Source organism: Giraffa tippelskirchi, chromosome 4, assembly GCF_054371585.1.
Source record: "Giraffa tippelskirchi isolate mGirTip1 chromosome 4, T2T-mGirTip1v1.2.pri, whole genome shotgun sequence".
Taxonomy (NCBI): Eukaryota; Metazoa; Chordata; class Mammalia; order Artiodactyla; family Giraffidae; genus Giraffa; species Giraffa tippelskirchi.
In genome coordinates this window covers 136,563,856-136,577,403 of record NC_137278.1, presented here as the reverse complement: position 1 = coordinate 136,577,403, position 13,548 = coordinate 136,563,856, and the positions used below count along the sequence as shown (strand labels likewise).

Here is a 13,548-nt window from a genome sequence, read left to right as displayed (position 1 = left end):
GAAATTCTAGAAACAAACTTAAATACATGTAAATATGTAAATATTTATATAATATGGGCTTCCTTGGTGGCTCAAACAGTAAAGAATCCATCTTTAGTGCAGGAGACCCAGGTTTGATCCCTGGGTTGGCAAGATCCCTGGAGAAGGGAATGGCTACCCACTCAGTAGTCTTGCCTGGAAAATTCCATGGACAGAGGAGCCTGTTGGGCTACAGTCCATGGGGTCGCAAAGAGTTGGACACAACTGAGTGACTAACAATTTCACTTTATGTAATATAAAGTGGCATGTTAATCAGTTAACAAAATAATTATTCAACAAATGATATTGGAATTATTGTTTAACTTGTTTGGGAAAGTTAGTTAGAATTATTACCTCAGATTCACAAAATAAATCCCAAATCGTTTAAACCTGAAGGAGAAGGAGCCATTGGGAGGTTATAAAGTAAATATTTTGTATGAATAAAAAGAGGAAAAGGCTTTTTTAGCATGACGAGAAGATTCAATTACGTAAAATTTTAAATTTTCTTCATGTTGGAAAACACTAAAGAGAAGAAGTAACATTATGAAAATATGTTTGCAACATACATAACATCAGTTTTATTATAAAAAGAGCTGTTATGAAACAAAAATACAAAGAATTGAATTTTAAAGTAGACAGTGTAGATAAAAAATTAATTCAAAAAATAAACACAAATTGTCCACAAACATAGGAAAAAATTCAACTATTCAGATTGATTCTTAACTCTACTTTTGACTTCTGTCCCAGACTTCAGACTCAAATATAACTGCTTGTCTACATTTCCATTTAAATGGCTAACACATCTGTCAAATCACATCTAAACTAAAGTCTTGATTTTAGCCACCCTCCCAAATATGACTCAATTAGTAATCATCTCATCTTAGCCAATAGCAACTCCATCTTCCTACTTTCTCAATCCAAAAACTTTAGTCATCCTGACTCTTCTCTTTTAACTCACACCCATATCAAGCCATCAGAAAATCCTATTGGCTCTACCATAAACATATATAACTTCTACTTAATGAAGCTACCATCATCTCTTCTCTGGATAACTGCAAAAACAGGTAAAATATCATATGTAACTTGCACTCCACTGCCCTTGGGATAGAAATAAAACTCCTTATTCCAGTCCTTCTTACCTCTCCAGTTGCATGTCTGCACGTTAACCACATCAGCCTCCTTTCACAACATCCTATCTCCATACACAGAGCCTTTGCACATTAAATTCTCTCAGCCTGAACATTTCTTCATTTTTCTCTTTACTGGTGTAATGCTATTTATTTATCAGATCTCAATTCAACATAATTTTCTAAAGGATGCCTTCTCTGATCTCCACGCTAGATGAATTTCACTTACTACAGGTGCTTTATCAACATCTTACTGCTGCAACATTGCACTGCATACTTGATTATAAGATGATTAATGTCTGTCTCCCCAACTTGATTATTACGTTCACAAGGGCAGAGAAAAATCTTATTTTGTTCATCACTCTATCTCCAGTGTCTAGCAGAAACTAATTCGTAGGTGGTACTTAATAACTATTTTTCAAAGGAATGAAAATTATAAAGAAAGAGATACAGCAGCAAGGCATATAATTTCACCTTTATTTCACACAATTTCCATATGCATAGAGCAACCATCCCCATACTACTATTTCTAGGATTATTCCAAGCTCTCTAGCTCCTAAGCTCATTTCTGGGCATATGGTAAACTCAGCCAGGAGAGTTAATCCAATTCCATTCCACATTCAGCTGACTGTTTCCCCCGGCTCCAAGCCCTACGGCATTGAAAAATCCTGGTCCAAAGGGACATTAATAGATGAAATAAATCAGTGAACAAGTACAATGTTCATTTTGTTCTATACTAGACTACCCCCTCCCTCCTTCCCAACCAACAAATAAAAGTGACCTTTCTGAGATTCGGGGCCTGAGAAATGCTGGAGGAAGACTATAGGCATAAACACAAGTGAGAAATTCTTAACACTGCTTGCTGTGAGATAAACTCATTTGTGATCAGAAAAGCACAAATTTTTATTGGTTTAAGGACATGACACTTACCCTTTAAACAGTGTGAAAAGAATGTGTTACCCACTGCTCTTTTATTCTCTTCCTCCAAACATAATAAAGAATTAGCTTCCCAAATCTAACAATAACAACTCCGGGGGGGAAAAAAAGTTCCTCTTCCATGTCTTCTTACAAATGATACTACCATAAACTATGAGGACCTAACCCGGTCAAAAAGACCTGAATAGGTTGAATAAAAGCTGAGAGAATTTGCAAGTCCATCTGCACACACTCGGTTTTACACTATGCGGTATGTTTGTGCAGGCTCACTAGCTCCTTTGGACCACCATCTTTGAAATAACCCCAGGAATCAAGTGACATAGAGCACAATTCTAAGGCATGGATTAATCAGGGAATTTCTGCAAAAGAGAAAAGAGAATTCAAGCTGATGGAAAGTTTTGGTCTCAAGTTTTCTAATACTAGGTTGCTTTTATTAATCTTGTTCTTACAAGACCTAGAATAAAAAGACCAAAGACTTCAGTGTGTGTGAGGAGGGGTGGGACGTGAATAGATGCAAGTTCAATGAAAACAGTTTAACATTAAGAAAGCACAATTCATCTTAGCACAACAACCCGAGAAAACTAAAGCTAGATAACTTTTAAGACTTAGAAAGCTACTAAAGGCCTAGGAAATCAGACTGATGTGGATTATTCCACCAAAAATATTTAGGAAGGGACCTCATTTAATTTAAAAAATGCAAAGAAAACTTCAAAAAGAAAAAAAAAATATTTTGGGACTAAGGATAAAGAATTCTCCATGACCACAGACTTTCAAAAATTCCAATCAATAATCCAAGTAGGTCTGGATCTTTTTTGTAGACACTTACAAGTTTTAATTCAAAGTACTTTTCCTGTTCTTTGCCAAAATCAAATAAAAATCCAACCAGAAGACATCTGCTTTTAAGATTTCTCTTCCTGAACTACCAGGATCAACAGTTTCCGTCCCACATAGGAGATATTACAAAGCAATGAAAAATTCTGCTTCCTATAACAGACAAGACACTTCATTTTAGTAATGAATAGTGGATAATTGACATTTACTCTTTCTCTCCTTTCTTACTGCATATAGAAATAAGTATTATATTGTATCTCCTAAGTATTTACATATCATTTTAACACATAATTACTGTCTCTGGAATATCCTAAGTTTTTCTTACTTCTCTATTCATACTGATTTTCTGCTTCCATTAATGAAATATGTTACACATCCCATGAGGCAGCAGAGAAACACTGCATGTGCTCAGTTGTAGTGCTGCCACTTTACTGGCTATATTATCTTGAGCAAGTAAAGTAACCTCTCTGGCCTTTTGTTTCCTCATCTGTAAATGGGAAACCATTATGAGAGACAACAGGATGATTTATGTTAAATTTTCATACTCAGGAAATAATCAATGTCAGCTTAAAAAATAAATCCTAAAACATATATTCAGAGACCTTACTACATACTTGTTTTCCAAGACAGAAAAATGAAGCTCCGCCGAGAGTCTGAACAACCAGGAAAGCACAACAAATAACTAAATCTTTGCTAATCAAAGTGTGTTCCCCAAAACAGCATCACCCACAAACTGGCTGAAAATGCAAACGCTCAGGCTGCACTCCAGAACGACTGAATCATAATTTTCATTTTAACAAGATCCCTAGGTGATTCATATTCCCATTAAAATTTGAGAAGCACTGAGCTAAGTGATGCGCTCCTGCATACAGATCTCACAGCTTGTTGAATTAAAATTCAGGTCTCAGCAAAATTACGAATGTATATACCACGGATCATTGGGGTCACTTGACAACAGTTAAAATCATAAATATTATATCTGTATATGATCTGTTATGCTGTGGAGACATAAAATTCTCTTTCCTAAGCTGCTGAGTTTGTTGTATAAGTGTTTGTGAGACATGCCTTTACAATTTGAAATAATATTTATAATTGAGGGCCATGCTGAAGTCAGCCAACCCAGAAATGTTTTTATACCAACAATGTAACTAAATTATAAAACAAACAATAAGGCCAAGATCTGAACGTCAAATCCTAAAAACCTGGTGTTGCTCCAACTCCAGAGACCATATATCCAGTTCCTCAATAGGGGCAACATTCCAGCAACTGTGGTGAAGAGAGTGTAAATAGCAGCTGTTGCGATTTAGAAGCAAAATCTAGGCAAAGGTTCTAGAATATAATGTGGATAGAATATTCTAGTAGCAGGCCATGGGATTATAGCAACCATTCAAAAGAAGAGATATTTTACAAGTTTATAATTTCCTGAGTTGAATGCAGCTCTATTCTTACCACCACCAACTCCAGTGACAACTTTTAAAGCAATTTCATACGATATTTAATAGTGAAATAGTTTTGAATTAAGGGCCAGCATTTGTACAAAAAGAAATGTGTCTGAATTGTACTTTATCACAAGCATCTCTAAACTGAAAAAGAGAATTCCTTTCTGATCCTTCCTCACACAGAACTCATCATCATGTTTTCTTCATCTAATTTTTAATCGATTCTAATTTTACACAGTCTGTAAATATGTGCCAGGGAGCACAGACCACACACAGAATTCAAGGCATCCACTGGAGAGGCTGAGGCGGCTGAGTTGCTGCTTTGTCCTTCCTCCTGGGGTTGGTGGGAGGTGTGGCTTTGTTCTCCAATGGGCACCCTAACATCCACTTACCTCTATTATGCAGCTGGTCTTCCTGACTTACTACTTTCAACATAACTGCTTAAATCAACTGGTAAGATGCTTTAAATTGCATATACCTTATTTTTCCCTATTCTGATTTCAAAATGCTGTTTTGTTTCATCTCTTCTCAGAAGAAAATAAGCTTATTTTTAAAACAATTTCCTAACAACACAGCAGATAAGAAGCTGCATTTTCTGCCTAAGATAAGTGTATTTTCTTCGCTCTTAAATTGTGTCTCATATGAATGATATCCAGATTATGGATCTTTTGCTTTGGTATAAATCTGAAATCCTCTCACTTGTTTCAAAGCCTTATACTACTATGAAAGACGAGCCTTCCAATCACCTAAAGAGTGCCATTTTTATTCTCCTAGAGCTGTGCTAGACAGTTTGATTTAATTATTATTACAGACAAATTTGCATAAAGCTTTCTTCTGAAGAGTTTTAGGGCATTTAAGCAATGTCATTAGATGGGCAGAGACATTCTTTTGAGAAAATGTAATGGAGCATGAAAAATAATAAAATCCACAAAATACATTTATTCAAGAACCTTAATAATGAAGAGAAATTACAATTCAGAGTGAAGAACTAGAGGCTGAGTAGTCTCTATTATTTTAAAATAAAACATGATTAAATAGGCACAGTATAATGCCTCAAAATCAGAGGGCTGTACCTGTGTTATGTCTTCTGAAAAACCACTTTTATTTCAGGAAAAATAAATAAATTCAATATATTCTCATGCTATCTACAGAATTTACCAAAATGCAGAATGGCAATTAATTTTATCAGCTCACCAGACAATGTTGTTTGTGGTAAAACAATAAAGTTCAGGCTTTTATAGACTCTCTTTCATGGAGGAATCTCCCATGAATTGATATTACCTTGTCAAGGTTGCTTGGGAAAAAGAAAAATGTCCCTGAAGCTCTTTTTAAAGAACTAACGACACTGAGAGAAAAGTGGTGTTTTCAGTTTTCCCTCAGCGTTGCCACCAAGTGCTCCTTACTAGAAGGGAAAAACAGGCTGCGCCAGCTTTTTGTAATTTAGAGCAAGATAATAATTGTAGTTCAAGAGCTGGCAATACTCAAAAGTGCCACAGTCTCTGATCCAGCAATGCCATCCTCAGCAATTTACCGTATATATAAAGGTGTATAAAAACACTCCAAGATTATACATGTGTGACATCCCACAATATTGATTTTCATAAGAAAAACAGCAAAAACAGATTGGAGACAATCAAGATATCCTTTGAGGGGGAAGAAATAACATTGTGATAAATTATACAGCGTAGTACTATGCAGCCATTTTTAAACGTTTGTTGATAAGGAACCATCTCCAAGATCAAAGTACAGGAAGAGGTATGACATCATTGACTGTACATGAAAAGCCTACACATGCATACGTGAGTGGACTCATTGAAAATCCTCTGGATGGACACACAAGGACTAGAAGGTCAGCAGTGAGGGGAAAAGGGGGATTTTTACTTTTTATGTAATATCTTTTTAGATGGATTGAATATTCACTGTATGCATCATTATTTTACTTAAGACATTAAAAGTGTTGTAGTAGGATTAGGAAGAGAAAATGAGTCACACATCTCAGGACTGTGGAGTAGAGAACACACCAGCAAATTGCTATGACATTGCCGTCATCCTGTAATTCTGCCCTGTACTTCCCTGACATGTCAGCTCTGCTGGCTGACTACCTAACAATAGATTTTTCATTTTTCCTAAAGATCATTAAAATGTATAATGTGGTGTCTCATAAGTCATTAATCTGAAGGCTATATTGTTAATTATTCTTGCTTACAAATATATTGCCAGTTCAGTACTTTTTCCACTGATGTGACATTTATCAGTTTTTAAAACGTCTAAAAGATAGTAGGATGCCAAATACTTGTTTGAAGAGTTTATGAAAAAATATCAGCATAAAATTAATGATGGTGTTCAGGAAGCCTACAGGATTATCTTTATTAAAGAAAGATGAGATCTCTCTTTAATGAAACTTAGCTGTTTGTCTTTAGTGAAAATATTCCCTATCACAAGCTCAATGACCTTAACTAAGTATTACACAGGTGAACTATTTTTTTGCCCATTTTTCACACATATCTATATAATTAGGAAAGGATATTAATTCTCTGATTTATTCAATATATTTTAAACACTAAATTAAGGTAATTTTGATGAGAAAAGACAATTTGAACCAAGGCCATGCACATGGCCTTTCCACCTTTTTCGTTATTGTATAGATCCCCCAAGTCAGCATTAGCATTCTAGTCACATAGCCCCGTGTGGCTCTATAAAGGCAACTAATTTATAATTGTGTTCATGCATGAGAACCTCCAATGCATACTGCATGTTTCCCATGCTTCCAGAATTACTTTAGACACAGCTAAGTTTATTGGTTATGTTGCTCCAAAATCATTTTCTTTTTTAATGTCAACTATATAAATTATGTGTTTCTTTTTTTTTTTAAGAACAAAGAGATTCTCAGTGAATTATATACCATTGCTCTTTTTTTCCTCCTCTTTATATTCACATGTTTAAAAGTCTCTGAGTCAGTTTCATTCCTGTCATTACTTTTTTAAAAAACCCCAAATTACTTGAGTGATAGTCATTTAATCCCTACTTTGCTACTCATTTTAAGTGAGAGAGCTAGATCATCCATATTTGCATACTAATGTGAAAATAAAAGAATCAAACCACCCAAGCTATCTCCTGCTAAAAAAAAAATAAAAAAATGATCTTCAGGGAAATGTTTGCACTGATTTGTATTTAAAAATCTACTCTTATTTTCTATTATTTAAAATTAAGGAAATTGGTCCACAAATATATGAAAAACTGCTCATCTTCACTAGTTTTCAGGGAAATGCAAATTTGAAATATAGTACAATATGATGTATCAATATAATTTATCATAATGCTTAAAATTAAAAATACCAAGAATGTCAAGTGTGGGTGAGATTGTGGAGCAAATGGAATGTTTATATATTGTTAATGGAAGGGCAAACTGGAAAGGTCACTTTGGGAAACTGGCAAAACAATTTTGCCGAAGGGTTAAACAGTTTTGTTGTAGAATAGAACAGCTTTACTGTGTGCCCTAACAATTCTAAAGTATATATTCATCATGCACACATGACGCCAAAAACATGTACATCACATTTATAGAAGGACATCTATAGAGTCAAAAACTGGAAACCACCTGACTCACTCTTCAATAATAGATTGGACTGTGATATATTAACACAAATGGAACACACAGAGCAATAAACATGAAAAATCAACATCTATATGCAAAAAATATGGATGAATCTTACAAATGTGAGTTTAAATAAAAGCCAAACACCAAAAAATACATAATGCGTTGGTTCCAAGTGTCAACACTCATCAAGACCCACCCAAAATATTGAGGGAGGAATGGTCTTGAAGAGAGAAGTACTGTATGTTAGAACAGAATTTGGGGAAAAAAATAACCTTGCATTACAAAATAATTGATCTCAGAAAAGTCATTTAACCTCCATAGCTTCATCGTTCCTGTTTTTAACAGTGTCCCTATTTACCTCAATAAAAGCAAACTGCAGTTCTGTGCAGTTTTAAGATCTATAACCAAAGGAAATAGTTTCACTAAATTGTATTTTCAACAATAAAAATATAAATGATTCTTTTCATAAAAACAGGAATAACAGCTAACATTGTTCTAAGCACTTTACAGTTCATTCAGTCCTTACAGCAACCCTTAGATATAACATCACAAATGAGGAAATTGAGACTGGGAGAGGTAAAGTAACTCGGCCAAAGCTGCACAGCTAATAAGCTAATAAGTAGTAGAGCCAGAACTCAAACCCAGAAAATCTAACTCTATCACCCAAATGCTTTACCACTCAATAGGCAGACAACGGTAAGTCCATTTCATCTAAACTGACAGTGTTTTAGGTTTAAAACTGTATGATGTCTAATCAACACGCAACACTGTATGGGAAATTCTTCAAGAGGTTGAAACACCAGACCACCTGACCTGACTCCTGAGAAATCTGTATGCAGGTCAAGAAGCAACAAAAGAACTGGACACGGAAAAAAAGACTGGTTCCAAATTGGGAAAGGAGTACATCAAGGCTGTATATTGTCACCCTGCTTATTTAACCTATATGCAGAGTATATCATGCGAAATGCCAGGATGGATGAAGCACAAGTTGGAATCAAGATTGCTGGGAGAAATATCACTAACCTCAGATATGCAGATGACACCACCCTTATGGCAGAAAGCTAAGAAGAACTAAAGAGCCTCTTGAGGAAAGTGAAACAGGGGAGTGAAAAAGTTGGCTTCAAACTCAACATTCAAAAAACTAAGAACATGGCATCCAGTCCCATCACTTCATGGCAAATAGACGTACCCATGGAAACAGTGAGAGACTTTATTTTCTTGGGCTCCAAAATCACTGCAGATGGTGACTGCAGCCATGAAATTAAAAGACGCTTGCTCCTTGGAAGAAAAGCTATGACCTACGTAGACAGAATATTAAAAAGCAGAGACATGACTTTACCAACAAAGGTCCGTCTAGTCAAAGTTATGGTTTTTCCAGTAGTCATGTATGGATGTGAGAGTTGGACTATAAAGAAAGCTGAGCGCCAAAGAACTGATGCTTTTGAACTGTGGTGTTGGAGAAGACTCTTGAGAGTCCCTTGGACTGCAAGGAGATCCAACCAATCCATCCTAAAGGAGATTAGTCCTGAGTGTCCAGTGGAAGGACTGATGCTAAAGCTGAAACTCCAATACTTTGGCCACCTGATGTGAAGAACTGACTCACTGGAAAAGACCCTGATGCTGGGAAAGATTGAAGGTGGGAGGAGAAGGAGTCAACAGAAGATGAGATGGTTGGATAGTATCACCGACTCGATGGACATGAGTTTTAGTAAGCTCCAGGGGTTGGTGATGGACAGGGAGGCCTGGTGTGCTGCAGTCCATGTGGTCATAAAGAATCGGACGTGAATGAGTGACTGAACTGAACTGATTATGCATTCAAACTCTGATTTTATTCAACCAAAATAATTATTATAATTTATTCATGTAAATCTGTCCTCTGAGAAAACACCAATTAAAATAACTATGGCTACAAGCAAGCACCAACCAATTTTGATGGTCACGTTCACATTTCCTATATTTGTTGCCTTTCTAGAAATGGAGAGGAAATCTGCCTTCCCAGTTGTTGTTTATTAAAACATAGCCTTTTCTGCAAAAGACATTACAACATTAGTTCTCATTTGTTTCTGGTTCTCTGTATTCATGAATCACCTTGCTGTGAAGCAGTACTCTGTGTTCAAACTTAAATCTACAGTCCACTGAAATAAAATAAATGAATGCACAGAATAGTTTAAATTTTTTTCTAAGTTCAGTGATTTTAGTGGCTCTTTCCTAGAATTGTAATGGATTATTTTCTGATAATTTTTTAAACGGGTTGAGATTTATGTACTTTAATTAGTTTGACCTCATCCTATTTCAGATTTAATGTCACCCAAAATGTTTATCAATATAAACAGTTACATTTACTGTACAAATGTACAGTTACATTTTCTAGAGCTGCCTTGAATTTATGTCAATCTTACTATTGACTAGTTGAGAGCCTACGACTAGAATAAACAGTATGGTGGTGGTGGCTGAAACGGGAGAAGATAAATGGACAAAGGCAAACTCTGCTTACTTTGTAACTTCACCTAGACTTAGCCAGGACCCTAATGGCCTTTGTACGGTAAGTTTAGTTACCAATCAATGAAGGTAGATCACTGAGGTTAATTAGAGCAGATGGTTTTAAAGAGGGAAGCAGGCTGACAAAGCACAGCACTTTCAGATAGAATTTCTCTGGAACATCTAACTAGAAGTGTGTTCTTGGACAAGTCATGTAATCCCTTGAATTAGGAAGATGGAGACAATGCCTACTTTATACAGTTGTTATAAAGGTCGACTGGGGAGCAAAGTACGTGCCTTCTAACCTGAGGAAGAGATATGACTTTGTTATAGTTGTGATTATTAATATATTAATGGCTTGGCATTGGTGCAGTCCTGCCTTTGGATTTCATCCTAACTCCACCATGGTAGCTCAATTGTAGCGGCATAAAAGTTAAGCCCCTCCTTCCAACATTTTGCTTATGTAGATTCAAATAAGGATCCGTGACAGGCTTGGTTCTCTCTGACTTCTCTCCCAAAATAACAACCTTCCTACTACTATTCAACAGTATTTATATTTGGATAAAGGGCTAGAGCTGAAGTTACAGAGGAAACATATACAGCAGGCTACAAAATAGGGCTGCCCAGTGTTGCACAAACAACTTTAGTGAAGCAAGGCTGAAAGCATTAAGTAAAGAACACCAGAAATGACTGGCCATATGTACTGGTGTTGTTTGTTTCAGTCTTGGCAGACTAACATTCAATGTTAGGTTACATGTTTTACCTTCCAAAGGCTTTAGAAACAATAAATGATTCATCTCTTTAACCTGTTCTCACTAAAGAATATATTTTGTTAATTTTATGTCATTAAAGAGGCTATTGAGCAAAAGAGTTTTAAAGATTGAATGTGTGCACTGTGGAAGAGGAAGGCTATGGTTGTGTTTTAAAAAGTAAAACACACAGAATTCATATTCCACTGAAATTAAGTTCTCATAAATTATAACACTGATTCTACTGGGGAAATTAGTATAGGAAAATGATACTGTTCCCCTCATACATGACAGTAAAACACACACAGAGAACATCGTAGATCTGTATAACCATTGGCTTCTCCCACTTTTAGTACATATGAAAATCCGAACTATGTAAACAAGGCAGCTAATTATTATTAAATTTATTTTAAATATTATTTATCCTTTATAAAATATTTTTTTGCAAAACTTTTCAAGAGAACATTTCCTGAAATGTTTTAGTGACTGTTTTTAAATTTATGCATGTGGATATTGTTGAATCCCATTCATACGAAATGCCTAGAATAAAAACAGAAAGTAGATTAGTGGTTGCCAGGGAGTGGCAGAAGAGGGAAGGACAGAATGATTCTTAATGGTTTAGAGGGTATCTTCCTGGCACAATGAAAATGTTCTGGAATTAGCTGGTGGTGATGGTTGAACAACCTTATAGACATAGTAAAATATACTGGATTGTACACTTTTTTAAAGGATAAATTATATCATGTATAAATTTACTCAATAGGAAGTTATGTATTTCTATTTTCTAAATGAAAAAATTTGTGCATGTGGAGACAAAATCCCAAATTATCTCTAATATTTACCATATGACCTAAATACTTATTTCTCTTATGAAAAAACTCTATGGGTATTTACTAAAAATAGCATGCCAGCTTGATATTGGGACACAAATTCTCTTTTTCCATGGCACTCATATCATTGAATGTGACCAAAAAGACAGTCACTTAATCCTCATTATTTTTCAGCAGTATGAAATGAAAGACTCAAATTCCAGTGATGCTGTGGTCCTCTCACTGGTCACTCACTTGCAGCTTTCACTATTTTATATAGGAAATACAACTGATTTCCAATCATTAACACCAAAGTCTGCCAGAAGCACTTTGCATTAATGAATTTAAAAATATTTTACCATTTCATTAAGTCTATCTAACTACATTATTTTGGGGAAGATTTCAACCATAGTCTGATTTAATAGGCAGCTTACTGTTGGTAACAGAGACAAATGGTAAAATCAGAACTAAAATTTACAACTTCTGGCTAATTCATCTATCATGTTGATTCGTTATTTCAATTAGCCTGTTTCTAATAAGATCAATATCACTTAATGCAAATTTATCGTACTCACAGGTAACAATGTAGAAGCATCAGTCGGAAAGATAAAAGAAAGAAAAGCAAAAACTGATTCCTGCTACTGTCATGTTACCAATATAAAGTCCTATAGATGACCCTTCTTCTTTCTACCTTCAAGTATCTACAAAGAAAACTACAGAATGTTGGTACAAGCTTTACATTATTAACACAACTTCAAGGAAGAACTCAGATTACCCCTTACCAAGGAAAGTAGCTAGTGACATATATATATATATAACCTTTCCTGGTTCATACACTAGGTTAATACACTAGGTGACTAGGTTAATACATTCTCATGAAATGGATTGGTTCAAAGTAAAGTCTAACAAAATTAAATATAAATAAGCTCCTGAGGGAATTAAATCAGTGAACTACAAAGTGACTTCCTGATTTTTCTCTAATAACTTGTCACTCTCACCAGAAGGAGCACCCTACGTAGGGAAGAATAAGGTATGGCAATGTTAGCAGAGCAAGGTAAGCATAAAAAACCCTAGAAAAAGTAGCTGTTAATTTTCTCTCCCTCTTCTTCCCTCTTCCTTACTCTTCCTCTCTTTCTATCTTGTGTGTACACACATGTGTAAGATTAGATGGCACTTACATAGCCTTATCTGAGCTTCCCTGACGGCTCAGACAATAAAGAATCCACCTGCAATGTAGGAGACCCAGGTTCAATCCCTGGGTTGGGAAGATCCCATGGAGAAGGGAATGGCAACCCACTCCAGTATTATTGGCTGGAGAATTCCATGGACAGAGGAGTCTGGCAGGCTACAGTCCATAGGGTCACAGAGAGTCAGACAAAACTGAGGGACTAACACTAACTCTACATACCCCTATATATTCTACAAATTTTATGACAACCCAGGTTTCATATGATACTATTTCTTGTTTTTTTTTTTAAAAAGGCTAAGTTTTAAATGTTAGTTTTAACAAGGACTTGAGGTAATTGTTAAAGTATAAATAATCTAGATGCAATGTTTTCTGTT

General features: G+C 35.5%; 1 protein-coding gene across 12 annotated transcripts in view; it reads right to left on the bottom strand.

Annotated features, from left to right (window-relative positions):
- NELL2 (neural EGFL like 2) overlaps window positions 1-13,548 on the bottom strand; it is a 457,071-nt gene that overhangs the window by 253,635 nt on the left and 189,888 nt on the right. The window lies entirely within an intron of this gene.